Source organism: Stegostoma tigrinum, unplaced genomic scaffold (genome assembly GCF_030684315.1).
Source record: "Stegostoma tigrinum isolate sSteTig4 unplaced genomic scaffold, sSteTig4.hap1 scaffold_64, whole genome shotgun sequence".
NCBI lineage: Eukaryota > Metazoa > Chordata > Chondrichthyes > Orectolobiformes > Stegostomatidae > Stegostoma > Stegostoma tigrinum.
Genome location: NW_026728579.1, coordinates 933,934 through 944,588, shown reverse-complemented (window position 1 = coordinate 944,588; position 10,655 = coordinate 933,934).

Genomic DNA, 10,655 nt, shown 5'->3' with positions numbered 1-10,655 from the left:
TTGAGATGATCACAGAAACAATAAGCAAAATTCATCAGTACTCTCAATTAACAATCATATAGCGCAGCTGAACACGTGGCTACGCAGCTGGTGTAGGAGGGAGGGCTTCAGATATGTAGATAATTGGGATGCCTTCTGAGGAAGGTGGGACCTGTACAAGAAGGACGGGTTGCATCTGAACTGGAAGGGGACCAATGTCCTGGGTGGAAGGTTTGCTCGAATAGTTCGAGAGGGTTTAAACTAGTATGGCAGGGGGGTGGGAACCTGAGCTGTATACCAGAGGTGAGCGTTGATGCAGGTGAGGCAGTAGCAAGAGGTAGACCAGCTAGTGGGAAGGATTTTCCTGGGAAGGAACCAAGGGATCGGTTAAAGTGTGTTTGCTTTAATGCAAGGAGTATCAGGAATAAAAGTGATGAACTGAGAGCATGGATCAGTACCTGGTGCTATGATGTTGTGGACATAACAGAGACATGGGTTTCTCATGGGCAGGAATGGTTGCTGGATCTTCCAGGGTTTAGAACATTTAAAAAGAATAGGGAGGGGGGAGAAAGAGGAGGGGGTGTAGCACTACTAATCAGAGAGGGTATCACAGCTACAGAAGCTTCCATTGTCGAGGAAGATCTGCCTACTGAGACAGTATGGGTGGAAATTAGGAATAGCAAGGGAATAGTCACCTCGTTAGGGGTTTACTACAGGCCCCCCAATAGCAGCAGGGAGATTGAAGAAAGCATAGGTCGACAGATTTTGGGAAAGTGTGGACGCAGTAGGGTTGTTGTAATGGCTGACTTTAACTTTCCTAATATTGTTTGGAACCTCCTTCGAGCAGAAGATTTGAATGGAGCTGTTTTTGTAAGGTGTGTTCAGGAGGGTTTCCTAACGCAGTACGTTGAGAGGCCGACGAGGGGAGAGGCCATTCTGGACTTGGTGCTCAGAAACGAGCCGGGGCAGGTATCAGATCTTGTGGTGGGAGAGCATTTTGGTGATAGTGACCATAACTGCCTCACATTCTACATAGCTATGGAGAAGGAGAGGATTATGCAAAATGGGAGGATATTTAATTGGGGAAGAGGAAACTATGATGCGATTAGACATGAGTTAGGAAGCATGGACTGGGAGCAGTTGTTCCATGGTAAGGGAACTATCGACATGTGGAGACTGTTTAAGGAACAGTTGTTGGGAGTGATGAGTAAATATGTCCCTCTGAGACAGGCAAGAAGGGGTAAGATAAAGGAACCTTAGATGATGAGAGCGGTGGAGCTTCTTGTGAAAAGGAAGAAGGTAGCTTACATGAGGTGGAGGAAGCTAGGGTCAAGTTCAGCTCGAGAGGATGACATGCAGGCAAGGAAGGAGCTCAAAAATGGTCTGAGGAGAGCCAGGAGGGGGCACGAGAAAGGCTTGGCAGAAGGAATCCGGGAAAACACAAAGGCATTTTACACTTACGTGAGGAATAAGAGAATGATGCAAGAAAGAGTAGGGCCGATCAGGGATAGCATAGGGAACTTGTGTGTGTGGAGTCTGAGGAGGTAGGGGAAGCCCTAAATGAGTTTTTTTGCTTCTGTCTTTACGAAAGAAACGAACTTTGTAGTGAATGAAACCTTTGAAGAGCAGGTGTGCATGCTGGAATGGATAGAGATAGAGGAAGCTGATGTGCTGAAAATTTTGTCAAACATTAAGATTGACAAGTCGCCAGGCCCGGATCAGATTTGTCCTCGGCTGCTTTTGGAAGCGAGAAATGCAATTGCTTCGCCACTTGCGAAGATCTTTGCATCCTCGCTCTCCACTGGAGTCGTACCTGAGGACTGGAGAGAGGCAAATGTAATTCCTCTCTTCAAGAAAGGAAATAGGGAAATCCCCGGCAATTATAGACCGGTAAGTCTCTCGTCTGTCGTCTGCAAGGTGTTAGAAAGGATTCTGAGGGATAAGATTTATGACCATCTGGAAGAGCATGGCTTGATCAAATACAGTCAACACGGCTTTGTGAGGGGTAGGTCATGCCTTACAAACCTTATCGAGTTTTTTGAGGATGTGACTAGAAACGTTGATGAGGGTCGAGCTGTGGATGTGGTGTATATGGACTTCAGTAAGGCATTTGATCAGGTTCCCCATGGTAGGCTCATTCAGAAGGTCAGGAAGAATGGGATACAGGGCAACTTAGCTGCTTGGATACAGAATTGGCTGGCCAACAGAAGACAGCGAGTGGTAGTAGAAGGAAAATATTCTGCCTGGAAGTCAGTGGTGAGTGGGGTTCCACAGGGCTCTGTCCTTGGGCCTCTACTGTTTGTAATTTTTATTAATGACTTGGATGAGGGGATTGAATGATGGGTCAGCAGGTTTGCAGACAACACAAAGGTCGGAGGTGTCGTTGACAGTGTAGAGGGCTGTTGTAGGCTGCAGCGGGACATTGACAGGATGCAGAGATGGGCTGAGAGGTGGCAGATGGAGTTCAACCTGGATAAATGCGAGGTGATGCATTTTGGAAGGTCGAATTTGAAAGCTGAGTGCAGGATTAAGGATAGGATTCTTGGCAGTGTGGAGGAACAGAGGGATCTTGGTGTGCAGATGCAGAGATCCCTTAAAATGGCCACCCAAGTGGACAGGGTTGTTAAGAAAGCATATGGTGTTTTGGCTTTCATTAACAGGGGGATTGAGTTTAAGAGTCGTGAGATCTTGTTGCAGCTCTATAAAACTTTGGTTAGACCGCACTTGGAATACTGCGTCCAGTTCTGGTCGCCCTATTATAGGACAGATGTGGATGCTTTGGAGAGGGTTCAGAGGAGGTTTACCAGGATGCTGCCTGGACTGGAGGGCTTATCTTATGAAGAGAGGTTGACTGAGCTCGGTCTCTTTTCATTGGAGAAAAGGAGGAGGAGAGGGGACCGAATTGAGGTATACAAGATAATGAGAGGCATAGATAGAGTTGATAGCCAGAGACTATTTCCCAGGGCAGAAATGGCTAGCACGAGGGGTCATAGTTTTAAGCTGGTTGGTGGAAAGTATAGAGGGGATGTCAGAGGCAGGTTCTTTACGCAGAGAGTTGTGAGAGCATGGAATGCGTTGCCAGCAGCAGTTGTGGAAGCAAGGTCATTGGGGTCATTTAAGAGACTGCTGGACATGTATATGGTCACAGAAATTTGAGGGTGCATACATGAGGATCAATGGTCGGCACAACATTGTGGGCTGAAGGGCCTGTTCTGTGCTGTACTGTTCTATGTTCTATGTTCTATGTTCTATATATATTAATATCACAATCAATGCATTTCCATCAGGTAAGCACGTAACTGGATCTTTCTAACCCGGCAGTTTTCACTTTTAATTTCTCAGATTTCACTCTCAGACAGAACTGTTGATGTTGTCACACTGTTCATTAAAAATAGCATCCACTGTATTTTTCCCCATGTTGTAGCTCGTGGATTTGTGTAACCTTCATGTATCGAATCCGTGTTCGTTTTCAAGGAATTTATTACTTTCGTGATTTCAGGCGTTACATTCAGAAGGGTACCATGCTGCAATTCGAGCCTGCTGTTTGCAGAGTAATCCCAATGTGTCAGATTTTGAAAAGTATGTAACTTTCCCTAATTTACCTGCCTTTTAGATCCAAACTGATGAAGACCACGGCCCAGGTTTCTGTTCTTAACAAGAATGCCTGTTTATTACAAATGCATAGATTCTCACTACAGACAGATAATTACAAAGATTGGACACATATCTGTACAAATTAAAACTGTAAGGCCCCTGTAAACTCATCTTCCTGCAGACAAACTTCGAGGGGAGAAGGTTAAAACATGGATATTATAGGTGGAAAGAAATTCTAAGTCAGCTGTTCAGTGGTCCCTGTTCACAGGATTTGCGAAGATGATCTTGAGGATATAAAACAAATGAATAAATATCCCAGAGTGACTTATTATCTATTAAAACCTGTGTTGATGATATGGCATTGCTATGAGCATAAAGTAGAACATTGTCCAAGTTCCTGTGAGCATTACTGTAGTTTTCATTTGTATTCTCCATGTCGGGAACATAGTTAATTTGTACTTTACTGACTAAGTGACCTTTGCTCATCTACAGTTCAGTTGCAAACAGGCAATATTTTATTATTCTAATTTCGTAACTTTGGTTTGGAATTTTGTCATGGGAAACGTATTTCACTTATTCTCCTCTGCGTAATTGTAGCCAATCCTCCATTGGCAAAGAAGCACACAACTACAGCAGTTAATAAAAGAAAGAACTGCATTTATGTAGCATATTTTATGGTCTCAGGCATAAAAAGTACTTTATAGGCAGCTAAACTACTTTTGAAATGTCGTCACTGATGTAGCATAAGAAAACATGTCATATTTAAAATAGTCAGAAGTAAAGAAAATGAAATAATAAAGAAATAGTAAATAGTAAAATGAATATGAAATTATGAATGTAAAGAAATATAAAGTCTTCAGCCCCTTGCGAGTGGAGACATAGAATCAGGAGATGCAGAGTCAGTATGGAACCTCCCAGGGAGGAGGCAATTCTGGATCTGGTGTTGTGCAACGAACCGGATTTGATCAGGGACCTAGAAGTAAAGAAGCCATTAGAGGTAGTGACGATAATATGATAAGTTTTAATCAGCAATTTGAGACGGAGAAGGGAGAATCGGAAGTGTCAGTATTGTAGTTGAACAAAGGGAACTATGGAGCGATGAGGGAGGAGCTGTCCAAAGTTCAATGGGTCAATACCGTAGCAGGGATGGCAGTGGAACAACAATGGCAGGTATTTCTGGATATAATGCACAAGGTGTAGGATCAGTTCATTCCAAAGAGCAAGAAAGATCCTAAGGGGAGGCAGGGACGGCCGTGGCTGATAAGGGAAGTTAAGGACTCTATAAAGTTAAAAGAGAAGAAGTATAACATAGCAAAGATGAGTGGGAAGCCGGAGGACTGGGAAGGTTTTCAAGAGCAACAGAAGATGACTAAAAAGGCAATACGCAGAGAAAAAAATGAGGTACAAAGGAAAACTGACCAAAAATATTAAGGAGGATAGTAAGGATAACAAAGTGTGGAGCTGGATGAACACAGCAGGCCAAGCAGCACCTCAGGAGCACAAAAGCTGATGTTTCAGGCCCGGATGAAGGGTCGAGGCCCGAAACATCAGCTTTTGTGCTCCTGAGATGCTGCTTGGCCTGCTGTGTTCATCCAGCTCCACACTTTGTTATCTTGGATTCTCCAGCATCTGCAGTTCGCATTATCAAGGAGGATAGTAAAAGGTATGTGAAAAAAAAATGGTTAAGACTAGAATTGGGCCCTTGAAGACAGAAAAGAGTGAATTTATTATGGGGATCAAGGAAATAGCAGAAGAGTTGAATAGGTACTTTGGATCTGTCTTCACTAGGGAAGACACAAGCAATCTCCCAGATGTAATGGTGGCTGAAGGACGTAGGGTATTGGATGAACTGAAGGGTATTTATATTCATCAGGAAATGGTGTTGGGTCTGAAGGCTGCTAAGTCCCCGTTACCTGATGGTCTGCATCCCAGGGGAGTTAAGGATGTGGCTCTAGAAATCGTGAACGGATTGGTAATCATTTTCCCATGTTCTACAGATTCAGGATCAGTTCCTGCAGGTTGGAGGGTGGCTAATGTTGTCCCACTTTTCAAGAAAGGAGGGAGAGACAAAACAGGAAATTATCGACCGGTTAGCCTGACGTCAGTGGTGGGAACGATGCTGGAGTGAATTATAAAAGATGAAATTACAACTCATTTGGATAGCCGTAACAGGATAGGTCAGAGCCAGCATGGATTTACGAAGGGGAAATTGTGCTTGACTAATCTTCTGGAATTTTTTGAGGATGTAACTATGAAGATGGACAAGCGAGAACCAGTGGATGGAGTGAGCCAGGACTTTCAGAAAGCCTTTGATAAATTTCCACAGAGGAGATTAGTGAGCAAAATTAGGGTACATGTTATTGGGGGCAAAATACTGAGTTGGATTGAAAATTGGCTGTCTGACAGGAAGCAGAGAGTAGTGATAAACGGGTTCCTTTTGGAATGGCAGGCGGTGACCAGTGGGGTACCACAAGGTTCGGTGCTGGGACTGCAGCTGTTTACAATATACATTAATGATATAGATGAAGGCACTAAAAGTAATATTAGCAAATTTGTCAATGACACAAAGCTGGGCGGCAGTGTGAAATGTGAGGAGGATGTTATGAGAATACAGGGTGACTTGGACAGGCTAGGTGAGTGGACGGATGCATGGCAGATGCAGTTTAATGTGGACAAATGTGTGGTTATCCACCTTGGTGGAAAGAACAGGAAGGCAGATAACTATCAAAATGGAGTCAAGTTAGGTAAAGGGGAAGTACAACGAGATCTAGGTGTTCTTGTACAGAAGTCAATGAAAACAAGCACACAGGTACAGCAGGCAGTGAAGAAAGCTCATGACATGCTGGCATTCATAACAAGAGGAATTGAGTATAGGAGCAAAGAGGTCCTTCTGCAGCTGTACAGGGCCCTGGCTTAGAAGGATGAGAGGGGGTCTGATTGAGACGTATAAGATTATTAAAGGATTGGACACTCTGGAGGCAGGAACCATGTTTCCGCTGACGGGTGAGTCCAGAACCAGAGGACACAGTTTAAAAAAAGGGGTAGGCCATTTAGAACAGAGTTGAGAAAAAAACTTCTTCACCCAGAGAGCGGTGGATGTATGGAATGCTCAGCCCCAGAAGGCAATAGAGGCACAAGTCTCTGGATCGTTTCAAGAAAGAGATGGATAGAGCTCTTAAAGATAATGGAATCAAGGGTTATGGGGATAAGGCAAGAACAGGATACTGATTGTGGATGATCAGCCATGATTATAATGAATGGTGGTGCTGGCTCGAAGGGCTAAATGGCCTACTTCTGCACCTGTTGTCTACTGTAAAAGTTAATTGTATAAGATTGATTCAGACGGTCCCATATTTCTGGTGTTGGCAGCTTGTTCAGATCGGGAAAAGAACATGGTTGATCTTGATTCTGCTCCTGTTTGTTACACAGTAGCCTCTTCGAGCAACAATTTTTGAATGTTGATGGGACATTGAAACGCAGGTAGATTATCGTGATCACTTGTTGAAAATGGATAGCAGCCAGTAGTTCTCTTTCCTCTCAACCACTGACCAGTCGGCAATGGTCAAACGGTACCTAACCCAGAGGTCACAAGCTCCCCTGAGACTTGATGTCAGTTGAGTCTCGTGAATAACTACCCGCTCATGGACTGTCTGCCGATAAAGCATGGTATTAAATCTCACATACACTGCTCTCAACCATTTTAATCGAAGTATTTATCACTCGTTGTATAGAAACAGATCACACAAACTGAAATGGCATATGCGCAAATACCAACATAGAAGTTCTATATAGCAGCATTTTGTTTAAAGTTGTATTTATAAAATGAAAGGGTGAAGTATTCATTTTCACAAATCATATTAAGGTGCTATAGAAATCTATGGAAGTGAGAAATTTGTTTTTTGATTCAATACATGTCTGACAAATGACAATTCAAAGAGATCTTTGTTTTAGCTCGAGTGGGTCGCGGAATCGTCCTCATTAGGGGCATTTAAGTGACTATTAGACAGGCATATGGATGGTAATATAAGATAGGGGTGGAGGTTTGATAGACCTGAGGTTTCGGGTAAAAGTTCGGCACAACATCGTGGGCTGAAGGGCCTGTACTGTTCGATGTTCTATGTATCTTATGCTGTATTCAAATCAGTAAAGTGAGTCAGTGACATTCTGCAATTTCCTTTTCCAGGGGTTGGAGTCGAAGAATCAGAGTGCTTTCTTTGAAAATTGGCTTCATGTGTCCATCCAAGCGTCAACTGGAGGAAAAATACAAGTGTCAGTACTAAATCTATCATTGCTGATACACATGTAAACTGTAGGTTTAACTGGAGGTAAACTTTGTTTAACAAACTAGCGCACTCAATAAACTGACAAAAATTATATACCAGATGTTTACTGTGTTCTCATAATCTCTGTGATGTCTGGTGAGGGTGCAAGTGAGAAGGCTCTCTGCCAGTAAGTTTTAGTTCACGCAAAGTTGCATCATTACTGAAGTTATTTATGCTGTAAATGAAGGAGAACAGTGATGTGTATATCCTGTGCATTATGTTCCTATTATTGAGTGTGTGTTTTTTTTGTGTGTGGACCTATTGATCAACTGGAATTTTTGATTATTCAGCACATTCCTGGGACCACAGGTGCTGTTTAACAAAAGGTTTGCTGTATTAGTATATTTCTGTATTTAGTCACTGCCACGATGAGTGTTAAATCATAACTTGGTCTGTGCAGAATGTGCACAGTGCATTCCTGCAAGATAAATGATGCGCTACATATGTATGATGCTATTGTTTCTCAAAGACACTAACCTCAGCAGCTGTTTTTGTTCCCAATCATGTTTTCATCATTAGAATACTGGGAAAAGTATTCAGAAGTGTGGTATGACTCAAGTGCTCAGTTGCAGCAGTGATAACACTTAATGTGAGGTAATGTTTTTGCCCATTTGTTGTTCTGTTGGTCAGCAATGTATCTCACAAACTAATGGGCATATTTCATTGAAAACTGATACATATGAGTATGGTCCAAGGAAGAACTGATTAGTTTTTGCCAGATCTAGACTTATTTCTCTATTTTCTAAAGCATCAGTTAAAATTGGTAGGAACGACAAATGATCATCTTTCTGGAATATTGTTGATTGATTTAGAATGTTGTGGATTGTGTCAGCCCTGATAGTAGAATTTGTCATAACTATCAAAATATGAGCAGATTTTTGAGAGCAGATTATCAAATTGGCCTGAAACTTTCTCAGTGAGGTGGAAGCTTCTAATAAAAGGATTTATTTTGTCAACCTTGCATTTCCAAAGAATCAGTCAAGTGGAGAAATGCCTCAAAGAAAAGCTGTGTAATTATAGACTCATGGATGTTTGGTGCACAGGAGGAGGCCGTGCGGTCCGTAGTTCCTGCACTGCTCAACAAAGTTCTGTCCACATTGAACTCACATGGCATTGATTTCCGTTTTGATTGTTTGGCCCATAGCCCTGGGGCCTACGGCAACAGAAGTGAATATCTAAATACTGCTTAAATATTCAGACACTTTCTGAATCAGTCACAGTTTCAGTCAGTGAGCTCAGGACTCCCACCACACTGGGAAAATAGGTTCTCCTCAACTCCCCTCTTAGCTTTCTACCTGTGAACTTCAATCTGTGCCCCCTGTTTATTGACATGTCTACGAATGGAAAAAGCAACTTCCAGTTAACCTTTCCATGTCCTTCAAAATCTTAAACACCTTCACCATGTCCCCTAGTCTGCTCCAATATTGGCATCGGTCAGATGGGCAGGTCAGTGGCTAATTGATGTAGCCTGAAGAAGGAATAAGATGAGAGTACTTAACGTGGCAAAGCCTGTCGTGCCCGATGGACGTCAGCAATGGCAGTCAGCAGTGAAGTCCACTGGCAAGGATGGGCGGGCCTGAGCCCAACGCAGGGGAATACAAACCGTCACGGGGGAAGCCTCGTTCAGAGTGTCTGCAAATTCGTGGCTTAAGAAAGGACTGTAATGTTTGACTTTTTAAACTTTTGTTTTTATTTTTCTACTGTTATACTAAGAAGACTGTAGTGCTGAACTTTTTAACTTATTCATTTATTTTTCTAACATAGAACGTGGAACGGTACAGCGCAGTACAGGCCCTTCGGCCCACGATGTTGTATCGAACTTTTACCCTCATCCTAAGGTCTGTCTAACCTCCACTCCTACCTGAAATTGTCATCCATTTGCTTGTCTAATAGCCAATTAAATGCCCCTAATGAGGCTGACTTCACTACCCTCTCCGGCATTGCATTCCACTCCCCTACGACTCTGAGTAAAGAAGGATGGATACCTTTTCTACTTCTGCAACTAAAATTTCGTACCGAGGTACTTTGTCCCTGAGATGACACCGTCTGAGGTGACATTGTACTCTTGTACCGTGTATTGAATACATGTGATAATAAAACCTTAATCTAAATCTAATGCATAGCAGGACACTGGGAAGCTTAGAGGAGAAAAGGGATCCTGGGGTGCTTGTTCATAAATTCCTGAAGGGGTCAGGACAGGCTAGTAAGGGTTGTTACAAAGACATATGGGACATCTCCCTTTATCAGTCGTGGCGTAGATTCTAAGAATGGAGAGGTCACTTTGGAGCTGTTTAAAAGTTTGTTTCGGCCACAGCTGGAGTCATGTGTGGCGTTTTGGTCACCACCCATTAGGCCTTGTTAGCCCTCCAGAGTTCGTTAGCTCACATTTGTCCTGGTTGAGTTCCAATTGCTGTGCCCAGCTGACCAGTCAGTTGATCTCCTCCTGAAGTTTATTCATCCTGCCTGTCAACCAATTTTAGATCCAGTGTACCACTTTGCCTTTGATCCCATGGCTGTTATTTACATGACCATTCTGTCGATATCCTCATCATTAAATTAGTCATTTGCTTGCGACACGGTCATGCATCCTGTGTTTAAGTCCAAATAATGAATATACTTGACAAATTTCAAGGGCCCTTGTGGCAAGCCCTGCACAACCCCACTCAAAGCAAACATCCTGTCAGATCCATACTGACTATCCCTGATTAATTCATGCAAGTACATTCTACCCCTAAGAATGCCTCTTTATAGCTTCTCCAG